The sequence below is a fragment of the Stegodyphus dumicola genome, chromosome 3 (genome assembly GCF_044657685.1).
Source record: "Stegodyphus dumicola isolate Sdum_Otavi_A_Nest chromosome 3, ASM4465768v1".
Lineage (NCBI taxonomy): Eukaryota > Metazoa > Arthropoda > Arachnida > Araneae > Eresidae > Stegodyphus > Stegodyphus dumicola.
In genome coordinates, this window is record NC_140770.1 from 131611938 (window position 1) to 131629266 (window position 17329).

The window sequence follows — 17329 nt, forward strand, 5'->3', positions numbered from 1 at the left end:
ATACACGTTACACACGAGGAAAACCACGAAAACGCCCATGCAGCCAGCCCGGTCGCGGGATTTGAAACTCAGACCGAACTACCAGTGTTCAGCGTCTTTACCGCCCGGCCGCTGGTGGGCCGATTAAAAAAAAAGTAAAAAGAAAATCTGAAATGTTTCAGATTTTAAACTACATCTAAAGGGGCTTTTTTTTTAACATTTTGTGTGTTAAATTTATTTATTAAATATCCCGTTCTTTGCCCTTAAACCATAAAATTCAGTTCAACAGCAATAGTTTTAAAATGAGCATATCTTTAGAATTTCCGATACAGGGACTTACGCGCTGGAGATAATTTTTTTTTCTGTACAACGTTGCCATTGCTCTCTTTGAAATCCTTGAGTTTGTTAATCAAAAATTTGTTAAAGTTTATAAAATAGGAAATCGATAATGAAACAAATTCCTAATTTCAAATTTGGGCTTCCCCATGCCCATATTCGTAGAAAGATTCGTAGAAAGATTACTAAATTCGATGGCTCTACGTACCGTTGTTTTATCACAATGCGAGAAATATGCATATATTTATGCAGATTTTTTAGTATTTAATATCTTTAAATATAACAGAGGGAGATACTACTTTGTGGCAACAGTTTAAAAGGTGATTCTCCGTTTGTAGTGAATCGACGCAAAATCGCAAAACGAAAACAATAGTCCCTTAGGGACAAAGCTCCTTTGGATTAATAACTAGTAGACTAGATACCTAAGCTAAAAGAAAGAAATTTGTCTTAATAAGTTTCAGTGTCCACGCAATATGGATTTATGTAAGTATTATATTTTATTGTAGAGACATTAGGTATTTTTTGGAAGCAGGCAAGATGAAAAATGAGCAATCGCCTTCGCGGGGAATCGAACCACGGACCTCTAGAATACCTGCCCAGCGTGCAGAACGACTACACCAAGAAGCCACGCTAGGAAGGCGAGAGAAATACCTTATATTGTTATTATCTATGATTTGTAAGCCATGTTATGGAGATTCATTAAGATTTTCTTAAACCAAAATGGGAAAAATTAATTGTGCTATTACCGGGTTTGAACCACTTACCTTTCAATTATTATCTGGTCTTGTGCACCATTTACACGAAGAAAACACGCTTTAGGAACGCTTCAAATCATCATAACGGCATAGAAACATGAGCTTATATAATATATATTAATATATTTAACAAAGAATGTGAAAAATCATCTATGCTCTCTTCGTGATTTCAGCCACGGATCTTGGTTGCTAGCTGTACATCATGAGATCTTCAGGTGCTACCACAAACATCATGAGAGCATGCATGTAATAATCTTTCCATACTTAGACAGGGACCATTTTAAAGACACACCTTTAGGTAGAAAAAAAGCAGGATGCTCCTTACCGGGATTCTAACTACGGGTATTCCGACTGCTAGCTGGACGACCTAACATTTACAGCGCGTAAACAGGAGCAGAGGAATGCGGTTGCTCCTTGTAATATCTTCTGAGAATAATAAATTAGTTATAAGTACACTGAAGTTTGAAATGTATCTGCAACGGATTTTAAATTAAGACAAGTGTTTTTATTTTGAATCCTTTTCTTACTTTAATTTTGGACTTTAGGTCTTCTTCTGGCATGCAATTAATTGCAAACTAAAACCGAGCTTGTAAATTCTGAATAACTTAAATTAAGTCTTGTCTGTACCGTTAACCTGCATTTTAAGCGTGAGGCAAAGAAAATTAAAAAAATAAGTTATGAAAAACAAAAATGGAAGATTTATAGTGATATTGAAATAATAATCGTTATTCTTGGACTGGATTCCCTAAAATATTACTAAATGGTTTGTCCAAGAAATGAAAAAAATACTACGTTTAAAACACTGTATGATATAATATTCACTAACCTTAGGAAAGTTTAATGGTATCAAAAGAATTTCGAGTAAATATCGAATATGTATACTTTTCTTTGTTAAGTATTACCCCAAGTCCTATTATGAATGTTTTTGTGGCACTGAATGTAAATAGCAGAATTTCAATAGTCGAGAAATTAATCTCCTAACATAATTTAGAAGTCAAACAACAAAAATCAGCGTAACTCTGATTTTTGTTGTTTGACTTCTGAATTAGTATTTATTCGGAGTGTCATTGTGTCTTAATTCCTAACATAAGTGATGGAAACAATAACTACATGAAAACTACATTAATATCGTTCACCTCTGACTACCTTATTGATACTGTTGTTGTTGCTGCTTATGCTCACTTGTCTGATGTAGTCAGACCAAGCCGATAAAATTCCTCGTGGCAAGGAGAATCAAGATTACGCCTGTCGTGAGCACCAAACAAGTGACAATGCGATTTGGCTCAGTTCCGCCCCCAGGTTTGATGAACAGCACACCGGGGGAGACGGGTCCGAGGGTCTCCCACCCCTCTCCCCTTCCACCAAACCAGACGAGAGGACATTCGGCTCGTCAAATATTTAGAGTGCCGCCATGCCATACTGACACCAAACATTTACAAACATCCATGCCTTCTACGGGATTCGAGCCCGGGACCTTGGCACGGCAGTCAACGACGCTAGCTACTATACGGAACACATTGATACTGTAAGGATCTTAAGTTTTACTAACGTTTATTTTATTTTAAATCTTTACTATCACTTCTTATTTTCTACTTCCGGCCAGAATTATTAGCGTGAAGGTTTTTATGCAAAGTTTGTCTGGCGAACGCCAAGTATTTAAGTGTGGCCTTTTTGCCAAGCGAAAGAGAGGAAGCAGTAAGTCAACGCAGGCCGCTTACCTTAGAAGTTACGCAGTTGCTGTTCGCCTTCCAGGCCAGAGGTTTGAAGTTAATTAATACGTTTAATTTATCAAGAGGTTAATCCTCTTGATAAATTAAACGTATTGTAGTGTTCACAGTCTCTGTGCTACATACGCTTCCTGTTATTATAAGGCCAATCTTCCACGCGTATTATTCTAAAGTTAAATTAGAGTTTAGTTTTATTTTTATACTTTTTTACGTTAGACCCCGAGTGGAGGGTCAGTGTATTCCGAAGTACGGAAGTTATTGTATATAGAGAAAAATAAAGGGTTTTGTATACCCTTCGTCTGTATCCTGTCTACTTACCACAATTAGTGAACATAGCTTTAGTAAGCTCTCTGTTCCGAGTCAGGTCCTTGTATGTTCCCGAAGAAGGTTAGAAGGAACATTGAACCTGATAGTGGCGCCCAACGAAGAAGAATAACCATGGCCGAGTTTCAAGAAGAACCTGTGCTGCCTGCAGAAACAGGCTCAGAATCCAGAAATGCCAGCTGCCGCCCTGGAAGGATTCGGTTACATCGTCCAGACCATGCGCGCTTCGATGAAACCAGAAGCAACGTTTAATGGAAACTCACCGGTAACCAGTTTTTTGGAAAAATTGGATGACCACTTCATGCTCTACCCCGTGCACGAGTTTCAAAAAGTTACCTTAGCTACCAGCGCTTTGAGGGGCCAAGCGCTTAACTGGTTCAAATGTATCGGCAGAAGTCTCTTGGGTCAAGCAGGAAGTCCCACCTATACTTACGAAAATTTCAAGACTGCCCTACTAAAAGCCTTCCCTGTTGTAAGGGATCGTGCGAAATTAGAAACGGAACTTTTTAGTATATATCAACAAAGAATCGAAAACCTCTCGAGCTTTATTTTAAGAAAAATTCACGTTTTCAAGCTCTTGTATGGAAACCGTCCGGATCCTGAAATAATTCAAGTGATTTTGCCGAGGTTACTACCCCAAGTGCAAGACTTTATTGAATTAAGAAATCCGAATACACTGGAAAAGTTATTTGAGCTAGCAATCCAGTTTGAAAGTAGAAGAACGGCGGACGTCGAAAGAAGACGCCAATATCAACAGCGAAACCAATTTGGTACGCCAAGACTACAGCAAACTCAAGCATACGGCTACGGAGAAAAAGCGAATCAGTGGGCAAGGAAACCCGAGCATTCAAAAACAGCCGGCGAACGTCGACAGTTCAATAGCAACCCAGGAAAAAAGTCTCAAGGCCAAGGGAAAAAGAAGGAAAGCACGGAAAGGAAAAATAATTTAAACTAAAACGGATTTCTGCTGACGAGAGGGTGCGGAAATCCGAAGGCCACGAAAACCCCTCTTCCTACAAGTTAAATAGAGTAATGGTGAAAAATTTAACTCTTCCGAAGATTGAAGTCTTGGTGAATAATATCCCGGCCACCGCACTCCTGGATACCGGCGCGCAGTGTTCCTGTGTGGCAGAAGTCTTTTTTAGAAAATATTTTCGCAAATACCGCATATATAATGCGGATAATACGACAGTATTAGCGGCGCAAGGAGAACAATGTAAGTGCGTAGGTAAAGTACCTTTGTATATCCGTATCAAGGACGAACAAGTAAAGGTGATGTTTTTTATAGTAAAGAATTTGCAAGCACATTTGATCTTAGGAATAGACTTTCTTTCAGGCGCACAAGCTACACTGGATTTTAATGAAGCGTCCCTTAAGCTGACAATGAAACCAGTGCGTGTAGAAAAGGTTGAACCGCCAAGGTTAAATCTTGACCACCTGCCTAATGACGAGCAAGATAGAATCCGACAAGTGGTAAGTGAATTTGCTTCGTTATTTAGTGATATTCCAGGATTTACTCAGGTTACTAACCATAGTATTGACACCGGAGATGCATTGCCAGTTCGTCAAAAACCATACCGGTATGATAAGAATAAGGAAAAAATTATAGAATGGCATATTACCGATATGCTACGTAAAACGATCATAACGCCCATCTCAAGTAGTTATGCTAGCACGGTGGTTTTATGTAAGAAAACTAATGATTATCCTTTGGAGCATCCAAAAAGGTGGAGATTCGCTATTGATTACCGTAAATTAAATTCCATAACGAAATATCCGGTATATCCGCTACCAATCATAGAAGAAATTTTAAGGAACATAAAATCAACCAAATTTATGACGACTTTAGACTTAACGACTGGTTATTTTCAAATAGGGGTGAGGCCTGAGGACGTGCCTAAGGCTGCTTTTATAACCAAGTCTGGCACTTATGCATTTTTGCGTATGCCGTTTGGCCGTTCAGGGGCCCCAGCAACATTTCAGCGATGCATGGACATTGTGTTAAGACCTGTTCTTGGAAAGTCCACATTTATCTATTTAGACGATATCATTATTACTAGTGATAATCTAGACCAACATGTACAGGATTTAAGACAGGTGTTTTCTTTATTAAATGAGGCCGGTCTAAAAGTTAATGTCGAAAAGTGCAAATTTGCAGCCCCTGAATTAAAATATTTAGGTTACAAAATATCTAAAAAAGGGATCGAGACAGATGAATCAAAAATAATCGCTGTACAAAAGTATCCGACTCCAAACACGGCAAAGAAGCTCTCTTCTTTTCTAGGACTTTGTTCATATTATAGGTCCTTTATAAAAGATTTTGCGGCTATCGCTGAGCCATTGTTAAAATTAAAAAGGAAAAAGGCAAGATTCTCGTGGACGGCCGAAGCCAATAGTGCTTTCGAAAAATTAAAACAAGCATTAACGCAAGCCCCTGTGTTGAAATTTCCTGAAAAGGATGAAAATTTAGAAATTTCAGCGGATGCTTCGGATTATGCGGTAGGAGCGGTACTTTCGCAAAATCAGCAGCCCGTGGCATTTTTTAGCCGAACTTTAAATCAAACACAAAGAAACTATTCCGCGACCGAGAGAGAGGCACTTGCAGTTCTGTTAGCAGTGCAAAAGTTTCGAGTCTATTTTGGAAAGGCGCCGATAACAGTATACTCTGATCATGCGGCGGTAACTAGATTGTACTCAGGGAAAAATTTATCCCCAAAGTTAATAAGATGGGCACTCAAGCTGCAAGAATATAATCTGGTAATCAAGCATACCCCCGGAAAGGAAAATATCGTAGCAGATGCCCTATCACGAATTAAATTAGAAGAACAGGGTAATACCGTAAAAGTTGCAATGCTTACAGCGTGTACAATAAATTCCCGAGAAACTGTAATAACAGAACTGGGTAAGGATCCTGAGTTTGGAAGTATTTATGAGTATTTGAAGGATCCTGAAAATTTTAGCCACCAAGATATTGTGGCGATAAGAAATAGGGCGGCCCATTACGAACTAATAGATGGTCTATTATTCTACACAAAAACTACGAATTCCAACAACGAATTTCGACCTGTTATCCCAGCTAGTCTTAGATTAAATATCCTGCATGAGCTCCATGACAGCTCTTTAGCTTCTCATGCTGGTATTCGAAAAACTATCCACCGCGTACGCGAGGCAGTCTACTTTCCTGAACTGCAAAAGTTAACAAGGGCGTATGTCCAGTCCTGCCCAACATGTCAAGCCGTTAATTATATTAATTTCCGCCCGGCCGGGTTTCTAAATAGTATTAAATCCGAATTTCCAAATCAAATAATTGGCATCGATTTATTGGGCCCTTTCCCAAAAAGTCAGTTAAATAAAAGTCGCTATCTCCTTGTTATGGTTGATCATTTTAGTAAGTGGACCGAAATTGTTCCCTTAAAACGAGCCTCCGCGAAATTGGTTACCGATTCTATTTTAAATAAATATATTTTAAAATACGGGGCGCCCCTAAAAGTTATATCGGATAATGGTCCTCAATTTGTAAGTAATATATTTGAAGACATGTGCCAAAAACTGGGCATACGTCATTTAAAAATGGTCCCGTATCGGCCGCAATCAAATATAGCGGAACGGGTCAACAGAAATATAGTGAAAATTATCCGTAGTTATGTTAAAAATTTTCATAAAAGCTGGGATAACTATGTCAATGAATTTGCTTTCGCCCTTAGGACCGCAAAACATGATACAACGGGCAAAACTCCTGCTGAGTTATTTCTAGGCAGAAAGATTATAACACCGTTAGATAAACTATTTTATGTGCAACAAAGAGCCCCAGAATTTAAAATGGGTGATATAGAAAAACTAATAAAAGAAGCAAAAAAGAATACGGAAGTAGCACAAAGAAAACAGAAATTATATTATGATTTGAAACGACGGGGAGTAACTTATAAAGTAGGGGATGAAGTTTTAAAAATTAAGCATTCACTTTCTTCAGCACCAGAAGATAAAACTGCCAAATTTTTTTCCACGATTTGAAGGACCATATGTTATAGAAAAAATAACTCACGCTGTTGTAATGTTAAAAGCCAGAAATGGTGAAACCTGTTCCGCAAACATTGATCAAATCAAGCCCTACTTCGATCGTAATAAAATGCAAATCTTTTCAGATCTTTTGCAGGATCCGGCACGGCAGACACCGCAGGTACAAGTTCCAGAGGTGAAAAAACGACAAGTACAAGGGCAAGCCAATGAGAGACAGAAGCAAGTGAAAAGAAAATTGCCCCGCAGAAAAATGGAAGGTAACAAGAAAAAGAAGCCGTTCCACCGTCCAGAAAACAGAGTTCACGAACACCCCCAGAATGAAGAAGGAAGAAGGACGACGTATGTGAAGAGGACCAGGAGAAATGACGGCAACTATAACCCGGCTTTAAAACGGAAGATCTACTCATCCGACAGAACTCTCCGCAGCAAAAGTCGCCGAACTGCGGAAGGGCCATCAGCGGCGGAGGAAAAAGTACAAGAAAAATTTGAACGGCCAACAACGAGGTCCAAGCAGGATCACGACAGATGTTTCCCGGTTCCGCCAAGACCAGCTGCCATCAAACGGCAAAGACCACAAGCAGAGGAGAAAAGGAAAGTATTCAAGGGTGGCCGTACTGGTGAGAAAAGGAAGCTTCCAGAGGAAAGCACTGAAGGGCGAGCCCGTACAAGAAGGAGGATAAACCAAGCTACTATCTGCGGTACCTTTAAAGACTGGGCCCAGAAAAGGATGTCCGAATATTACAAAGATAAGTAAAATTTTATGTTACTTTGCAAACTTAAGTTAATCTTTCATTCTTACTGCAAGTGGCAGATTTCAAGAAGTTTTACCTCATGCGAGGTCTACCTTTATCGCCAAAAGGGCGAGAAATGAGTTGTGACCGATTTTCGTATTATGTTTTTAAATTTCTCGTGCGTAAAACTAAAGTTGATGTATAATAGCGTTGTGTAAAGACTTAAATATTGTAAAAAGTTATTGTATAAATTTTATTTAAAACATTCTAGCAAGAAAGAAGTTTTAGTCTGAAAGACTTTTTGAAATGTAGTATTATTTCAATGTCGAAAGAATTGGCACTTGCTTTGAAAAGAATAGAAGTTAACAATGTACTACTAATGTATGTTTTCAAATGTGTAAAATTAACGGCATGTTGATATGTTCTTATATACATGTGAACTGTTATTTTAAATGTTAAGAAATACCGTGATATGGTAAAAGTGAAAGTAATGTTAAAAATTTGTTATTCGTGTGACTGTAAAGATTAAATCATGGCGAATATGTGGTAAAAGTTGAATGATGTAGTTAGGCTCTCTGACGCTACACTTTAAGAGTTAGCCACTTTTAGAATAGTACCTCAGGGTTTAGAGTTGAAAGTAGGGTGTGTTAAGAGGTCTCGTTATGTTGAATTTTAACACGTTAGTGTTTTGATTGTAGGAGGAAGTGTGGCACACGTAGACAGAAACACATTCGTGTTTGGTGTACTTTTACAACACATGTCAGAGAGCACGGGGAGAGATAATTAAAATAGTCATGAATGAAATAAGAATGTTAAGAGAAGTATATTCTATATGTTATTTGCAATGTCATTGTGTAACATTTCATTAAACTAGTTTTCCTTCCAGATCTCTGGAAGGAACCAGAATTGAATAAAGCTCCTGGTTAGATGCAGTACAGATGAAAAAAAGATTGTTGTATATCCTGGGAGCTGATATTGTAACAAATTTCTTTCTTTTAAATTTCTAGTTTCTAGGGAAGTTGTGTTTGTAAAAGGTTGGCCTCGCGTTATATTCTAGAGCTAAAAGTTTTCAACAAGGTCGTTTTAGACCTCAGTTTCAAACTAATTAACTCTGGCGGGAAGTATGTAAGGATCTTAAGTTTTACTAACGTTTATTTTATTTTAAATCTTTACTATCACTTCTTATTTTCTACTTCCGGCCAGAATTATAAGCGTGAAGGTTTTTATGCAAAGTTTGTCTGGCGAACGCCAAGTATTTAAGTGTGGCCTTTTTGCCAAGCGAAAGAGAGGAAGCAGTAAGTCAACGCAGGCCGCTTACCTTAGAAGTTACGCAGTTGCTGTTCGCCTTCCAGGCCAGAGGTTTTAATCCTCTTGATAAATTAAACGTATTGTAGTGTTCACAGTCTCTGTGCTACATACGCTTCCTGTTATTATAAGGCCAATCTTCCACGTGTATTATTCTAAAGTTAAATTAGAGTTTAGTTTTATTTTTATACTTTTTTACGTTAGACCCCGAGTGGAGGGTCAGTGTATTCCGAAGTACGGAAGTTATTGTATATAGAGAAAAATAAAGGGTTTTGTATACCCTTCGTCTGTATCCTGTCTACTTACCACAATTAGTGAACATAGCTTTAGTAAGCTCTCTGTTCCGAGTCAGGTCCTTGTATGTTCCCGAAGAAGGTTAGAAGGAACATTGAACCTGATAATACTACTAATATAAATTATAGTGGGATATTTTGAGGCGACAATTTAAGAAACGATTTCTGAATCAGAAACTTGATCAGCATTCTAACCCGTTTGAAAACGCTTCATTGCAGTCTTAAAAGTGTTTGCAAAAATTGATTGTGAAATGTAAAGCAGAGAGAGATTATAAAGTATTTCTCCCGCTTTCTTAGCATATCTTCTTAGTGTAGTGTAACTGCCTGAATTATTAAAAAATTATCTTCTATTAATGAATTAGATTTTCTAGAGGTATTTTACATTAAAAATTTTTTTCTGTTCTAGTTAACGACCCTAATTCCAATCCATCTTTGCCTTCAGCTTTTAAGGAAATGATGCTTTAGTTTTTTTTCCTCAACAAAAGGCGTCCGTAGCTTAACTCCTGTTCAGTCTTTCCTATCTAATCACTGTATGTTATTTCATTCATTTGGGCTTTTGCAGCTGAGGATGACGTTTCAGTAAAACCACCGAAACTAGTCCTGTGATAATTAGAAAATATAAGATTGATTTTTGTTGTTTGACTTTTAAATCAAGGCCTTATTTTAGTTTGGTATTTTCCCTTTCTGTTCAAAAAGGCGTAATTGTTTATAACATTTTACATCCACATTGTTTCCTTATAAATTCTTTATTACGGATCATCTGTGTGCTTCAGTATCTCATGCCTGCGCAATATAGTATATATATATATATGTGTGTGTGTGTGTGTGCGTGTGTGTGTGCGTGCTTGTGCGCGTGAGTGTAACTGTAAGGATTTAGGTGAAAAAGATTTACATAATTTCAATTATGACCGATATTGTAGATGACGATGGCGCGTAGACGCGTAAATACTTAGTTTCAGTTCTATGTGAGGCCATGATGCAGATTTAAACCTTTAATTTCGGGACAAAATAATTGTTGAGAGATTCTATAAGGTATTTCTCCCGCCTTCTTGGAATGCCGTCGTGGTCTGTACGCTGGGCGCGTTTTCCAGAGGTCCGCGATTCGATTCCCGGCGAAGGCGTTGCAAATTTTTCATCTTCCCTCCTTCGAAAAAATACCTATTGTGCCTACAATACCCGTGCAACCCGTGTTCTGATGCTTAATCACACTTGCGCCTCTTTACATCTTATAACGCATTCAAAAAGAACCTCTGTGCCAGAAGTGAAAAAGCTAAATTTTCCAGTTTACCTATTGCTATTAATAATGTTTCATTTAAGATTCAAATCTTATTCATTGGAATATTTCTGTAATTCACTGCATCAAATAGCGTTATGCAAAAGTCATATGACATGGATTAATTTGAAAATGACGCAGCTTGATAGATTTGCTAAAATCTGTTTTTTAAAAAACGCAAAGGAAAAAGCGAAATGGAAATTGAGACATAAAAGGCTATTACAAATTAAATTAGAATTCTGATTTACGAAATTCTACTATATATAAGCTAGCTATTTGGAGCTTTAAACTATGCATAATTAATATGCAGATTTTACGTAAGTTTTTAAAAATTATTATTATTATTCTTACCTATTTTAAAGAACTTTTTTGCTACTTCGAAATGCTCAATAAAGTTGCCAAGTTCTTTCTTAATCCAAATTTAGAGTTAAAATACTTCTTAAACTTTCAAAAATCTTTATTATAAAAACTTCTGAATTTCGAATTTTCTAAACATATACGTATATGTATATATATATACAGAGAGAGATATAGAAATATCATCTTAAATTGTATATAAAAATCTTATAGCTATTATTATAATTTGTGAATTACCCTACGTATGCATTACAGAAATGCGAGCGCGCTGATAAGTTCTAATTAACTTCATTCTTTTATCTGGCATATTGAAGGTGGCAGTATGTTTACCGACATACTCCATTTTACGTTCATGAATTTTAATTATGTAACATGAATACGCGTTTGTGAACTGTCACATTCTTTCTACGCTGGAGCTCAAAATTAAAGTCTTGTCTTATTAACTGTAATTACGGAATGTTTTTATGAAATATTGTTTTTCATTTTGGGCAATGGTAACCTACAAAATCTTATAACAACTTTCATTTATCAACTTTAAACTTCCTCGTTACTTAAAATGAACTTCCTTTCCTTGTTTTTATGTATACTTGTCTAAAGATGATTTATTGCTCTTATCAGAAATTTCAGTTCCCGTTATTTAAATAAAAAATGGAGTATATAACAAAAGAATTTTAAAGCATGTTTAATTGACGTATTGGTTTATTAAAATTTATTTTTGTATGTAAGCATCAGTTATCCAAAAGCAATCTAAACTAATTCTTAAAAATTACCATAGCTTCTAAAATTAATAAGATCTATTATATTTCTTTGTTTCCAAACTATTAGGATGAGACAGAAAGCAAATTTTCAATTTTATAATTTTTTATTTCAAATTCGTTATTAGAAGAGAAGTAATTTTCCACTGCCTTACTGAAGTATAGTCTGAATGTTTGGCTACGATAGGATGCCTCTGAATTTTCTAAACGGTTTATTTTTGGTGTTTTATTTCCTTCTACGAAGTAAAGGACGCATTGTAATCACAAAATATTTCGATTGTCATTCAACGAAAACATTCATTTTGACGCTATTTTTTTGTGGTTTTTTTAGAAGTTTTTTTCGTGATCTCTGTACGTACCTATGTATGTATCTCCCAAAACTCAAAAACGATTAGTCTCATAACGTCGAAATTTTATATATGGGACTGCTATAACATGTAGTTGTGCACCTGCATTTTTGATTGCAATCGGCAGCACCACCGGGTAACAAACTGGATATTATAAATATATATATACCGACTTTGTTCGTTGACAGTTTTGTATACTTATATGCGGTAAATTGTGCACTTTTTTCTTAAAAAGTGATTGAACTATGTTCTTATGTTCCGGACAACTCTTTTATGCCTTTAGTTAACCTGCATGCAACAGTTGTAGAATTATAAACAATATAAGATTTGTTTAAGTAATACTAAGCCTAACGAGGGCGCCATTTGTTTGCCTTTGAAACTCTTAGTAGAATAAAGTCAGTTTATGCGTCGAATTCAGTGACTTTTTGCCGAGTGGAACTAAAAGTAAACTTTAAATTTGGTGCACTGAAAAACTTATCTTCATGCCAACTGGCCAAAGTGTTTAGCCTTGCGACGAGATTCTAATTTTAATTGTTACAAACGAATTAACTGTATTAGGTATTTTATGTTTCCTGTATTTTACAATTTTGAATAAAGTTTGAAGTTTTTATGCATTTTTGACTTGCCGCAAAATGAGATCTGAATTAATTGAATGAGAAATACTTCTCTAATGAAATTCGAGGAAATAAGTTCAAATGAAATGCAGCAAAAAAATGTGAGTAATTTAATTGGCCGTACAAGAAACTCGTCCGGTGTCCATATCAAATATTTTTATTTGATTAGCAAACATCCTATAATGTGAACAAGCGAGGAAGTTGTACGCGAAAAGTAACGCAGATAAGCGAAAATTTATCCTTTATGATAATCTCGTTGGAACTCATCTCAACATTATTAAACTGGCGGTATTATGACTGTAAAAGCAATAGAAGTTGTAGTGTCTGACGCGGAAGCAATTTCAAGAAATCCAAGCAGAGCAGCGAATTACTACAGGCAGTATTTCCGTCTTCAAATTTTAAATTTATACTTTTATTCTAACAATGGAAAGTTATTATAATCTTTGTCACCTCTTTATGTTTTTTACTTCTTCCCAACAATTCAGTTTAGATTTCTTAGAAAACCTTCGAAATTTTCTACATATAAATCAAGTAGTATGATGTAATACATTGGTGCCCAGTCGTTTCAGCAACCAGGCCAGATTTTAAAAGTGAGATTTCCTGTCAGTCTGTACAATCAATTTTTTTAGAGTTAAAACAAGCAACATACATGCAAAAAATTAAACAAAACTGAGAAATACACGTATTTAGATTTCAAAAATAAAAATAATTGGTAAGACGCCTATGTTTCGCAGATAATGGTTTTGTTTTACTTCTTCTGTCTGGCAGAACCTGGAATCGTCTGGTTTTGTTTGGCTAAGTGCATCAACGTCGACATCAACTGAGGTTAGTTTCCACACGCAAACAATTTTGGGAACTATTATCCGTGATTTGCGCTCTCAATTATGATTTAATATAGTTCATCCGTCTAAAGCGTTGTTCACAAGTGTTAAATGTCTCTAAACAGCGCAATCATCGACAGAGTATTCTTGTTAAAATGCAGATTATTTCTCCTTGTTCAAATATGTTTATTAGAAATCTTCCAAACCAACTTGATGTTATTTCTCTTTTAACTATGCATCGCAACCCATTTCACAATGCTTCATTAATAATCTTCCTGGCAACAAATTCCCATTTCAGGGGAATGGTGCTGCCGACGCAGCAAAAAGTTCATGATGCTTTTTAAAATCTTGAAATTGGTTTTCGAATTCAAGTCGGCTATTAAAGAAGCAGACTTATGTGCATTCGCTTCCGTGATGCAGCAACTTGAGTTAAGATTTTTGTTTAGGTGTTATGTTTTAGGTATAATGCATAATGTGCTGTAAAACGTTTTTTAATGTGGCGTAGTTCCGGAGGCAACAAGATGACACCTGGCTAGCTGACCAACGGGTTGGCTACCTATTATGTAACGACTACTCCGTTCCAGTCAGAATCTTGATAAAATTTGTTCTGATGTTCAGCTCTCTTCTGTCAATCAAGCACTCCAGTTTCCATCCCCCCCGGGGGTCGACGTAGAGAACTCTGCGAAGCTACGGGCTAGAATCTGTACCTAGGCAGTCTCGACTACGGGAATATTGGTGGTTCTGAAGGCCCTGGAAAGGACACCTATTGGTCGGCCCAGTGGTCTGGCACGTCCTAGAGCGGTGTGGTTCTTGTAGCCCGGGGTTCGCTGGGTAATGTCCCACTGCGACGGGCAGCCCGAGCGACTGGCAGGTAGCAAATCGAATACCAGTGCTATCCGGGCGACTTGTCCCAGGCGGTGCTTCCCTCTCTCCAAGGTGCGAGAGCAGAGGTTGAACCTCTGCGCCTGGTTCTGAGGGATGAGGGAATCTGCAGCGCGGTGAAGTCTCGTGGAGCAGAGAATCCAATATCTTAATTATTCTAGTTTCCAGAGCAATAAGATATAGGTTTCTCTAATTTACAGTATGTTAGAGTAATTTCTTCTCTAATTACTCTAGTTTCCAGAGTAAGTATCGCAATTTTAATGCTTCCAGAGCCGTAATAGTTGCAGTTGACTTAACAAAGTATTCAGAAGATTTCAGTAAATAATACATTTTTCATACAATATTATATCTGGCAAAAGCAAAATCTTATTTAAACTAAAATATATTTTCTGAAAAACGTTACGTAGAAAAGAACCCTGTTAATGTAAAGTTATGCAAACACAAAATCCTTAAATTGGCGCAATTAAAAAATAAAAAGGAACATTATTAATTTCGAGGACAACACTCATCTTAAGTGGCAACACAATTTAGCAGTGAGGGTGAATCAATTTAAAATTTAAGAATCATTTTTAGAGTAATTTTATTTTCCACAAACTTCTTTTTAACTAATTCATATTCTTAATAACATTTGTTATATAAAATGTATCAGAAAATAGGAATTAAATAAACCCGATTTCATCTTCATTCATACGAAGTACCTTAATTTTTTTTATTATTTCAGTAATATTAAACGAATAGTTTTAAAATGCTCATGTCTGCTGAAATATATCGTTAAACTCCAAAATTCTAAGTCCGTGTGTAAGAGACATTAGGTATTTTTTGAAAGCAGGAAGGTATGAAAAATAAGCAACGCTTTCGCCGAAAATAGAACCACGGACACATGGAATACATGCCGAGCGTACTGACCACTACAATGCAAAGGCATGCTAAGAAGGTTTAAGAAATACCTTATATACTCCCACTTTTAAAGGGCGATTGGGTTTAGGTGACCTAATCGACAAATCCTGGGTGTAAAGAATCATCATTCAACCCCTTTTAGGTCGGGCGCCACAGTAGAGACATTAAGTTAATTGGAAGAAGGAGAGATGAAAAATGAGCAACGCCCTCGCCGACAATGGAACTACAGACCTTTGGAATACGCGCCCAGCGTGTTGACCACTACACTACGAAGGCATTCTAAGAAAGCGGGAGAAGTACCTTATTAACTCCCCCTTATAAAGGGCGATTGGGGTTTAGGGGACCCAGTCGCCAAATCCTGGTGGTGAATAATCATCATTCACCACCTTTTAGTTCGGGCTCCACTGTACAGACATTAAGTATTTTTTGAAAGCAGAAGAAATGAAAAATTAGCAACGCCTTAGCCGGGAATCGAACCACTGACCTCTGGAATACGCGCCCAGCGTGCGTAGCGCTACACTACGAAGGCATGATAAGGAGGCGGGAGAAATACATTGTAAGTGTTTCTTAATATGTTTTGCTCCATGCACCCCTTTCACCATCGCTGGAAGATCATCCCGCGTTCTCTTATCCAAACCTCGAAAAATGCGTTCGTTTAGAATATTTCTTAATGTGGTTCATGAATTAAACAAAAAGTAAAGAAGATATTTTTAAATACCGAAATTTGAATGAAAGTAATTTTCTATACTCTTAAATTAAAACTAAATACTTAACTTATCAGGACTTCTTGGTCTGTGCATACTTTTGGCAAACGTAATGGTGCTAGTATCAATGTCCTAACTCGAACAGTGAGTTAAATGCAGCTAAGTTCTTAAGAGTGCTAGAAGAATTACAACGTAAGAAGGGTGTAAAAGACCCTTTTATTGAAATCACTATTTACAGCAACTCCCAACTCGGGAGTGATAACAGAAAAGATAATAATCGCGCTTGGGTCTTGAACAATCAAGCAATTTAAAAGTAAAACTTCAGTAGACATTTAAATAGTTGCTGTCACAGAGCTTAAACGCGAGATTGGCCTATTTATGGTGCGTAGCAAGCCTTTAACGCACTTAAATCACTTCCATCAGTATTTGAAATAGCACTAAGGCGTAAGAATTTAAATACTACTATTCTGGCGAACGTCCACCGAGCCGACGTGGTCTGAGACTAAAAGCTCTGTCACACTTGAGAAGTTTCTCACTAACCTTAAATACAGAACTTGGCTCCAAACAAATTAGCATAAAGCTGAACCGTGCGCTCATTCTGAAGGAAAGTTGAAATAAGAGTTTACAGGAAAGGATAACTTAAAATAAAAATAAATTTGGTTAGTTTAACTTAAAACCTTACAAACTCTTAAATTAAAACTAAATACTTAATAGTTAAATAACGGGCTATTCTCCCTGAAAATATGAAATTTGCTCTAGTTGAGAATATCTGTCCTTAATCTTATGCATTGAATTTATAATAAGTAAGTATATTACTGCTTATATAGCTAATTGCATTCAATTTTATTACATTCCATTGTATCACAGACATTGAGAATTAAATTGAACTTTAAAATTTTGATAACTCATTTTTTTTCTTGTCTCTAGCTTAAATGCAGAAGTTTCATTCAACGAAAGATCAGACAGTACTTTTAAGGAAATAAAGTACTTTTTCCGCAGTCCTCATATTTATGGCTTCTGAATCAGAAAATGTTTGGGTGCGGAACGGTTCTTCTAGAATCATAAATATACATAGGGACAAGAATATATTTCTTAAGTAAACGTTTCCGCAATCTTAGACTGTTGCGAAAGTGTAAAAAAAGTCCTAATTTATGATGGGATAACCATACCTGTAACTTGCGTCATGGAAAAAGGAAGTAATGGAAATACTTT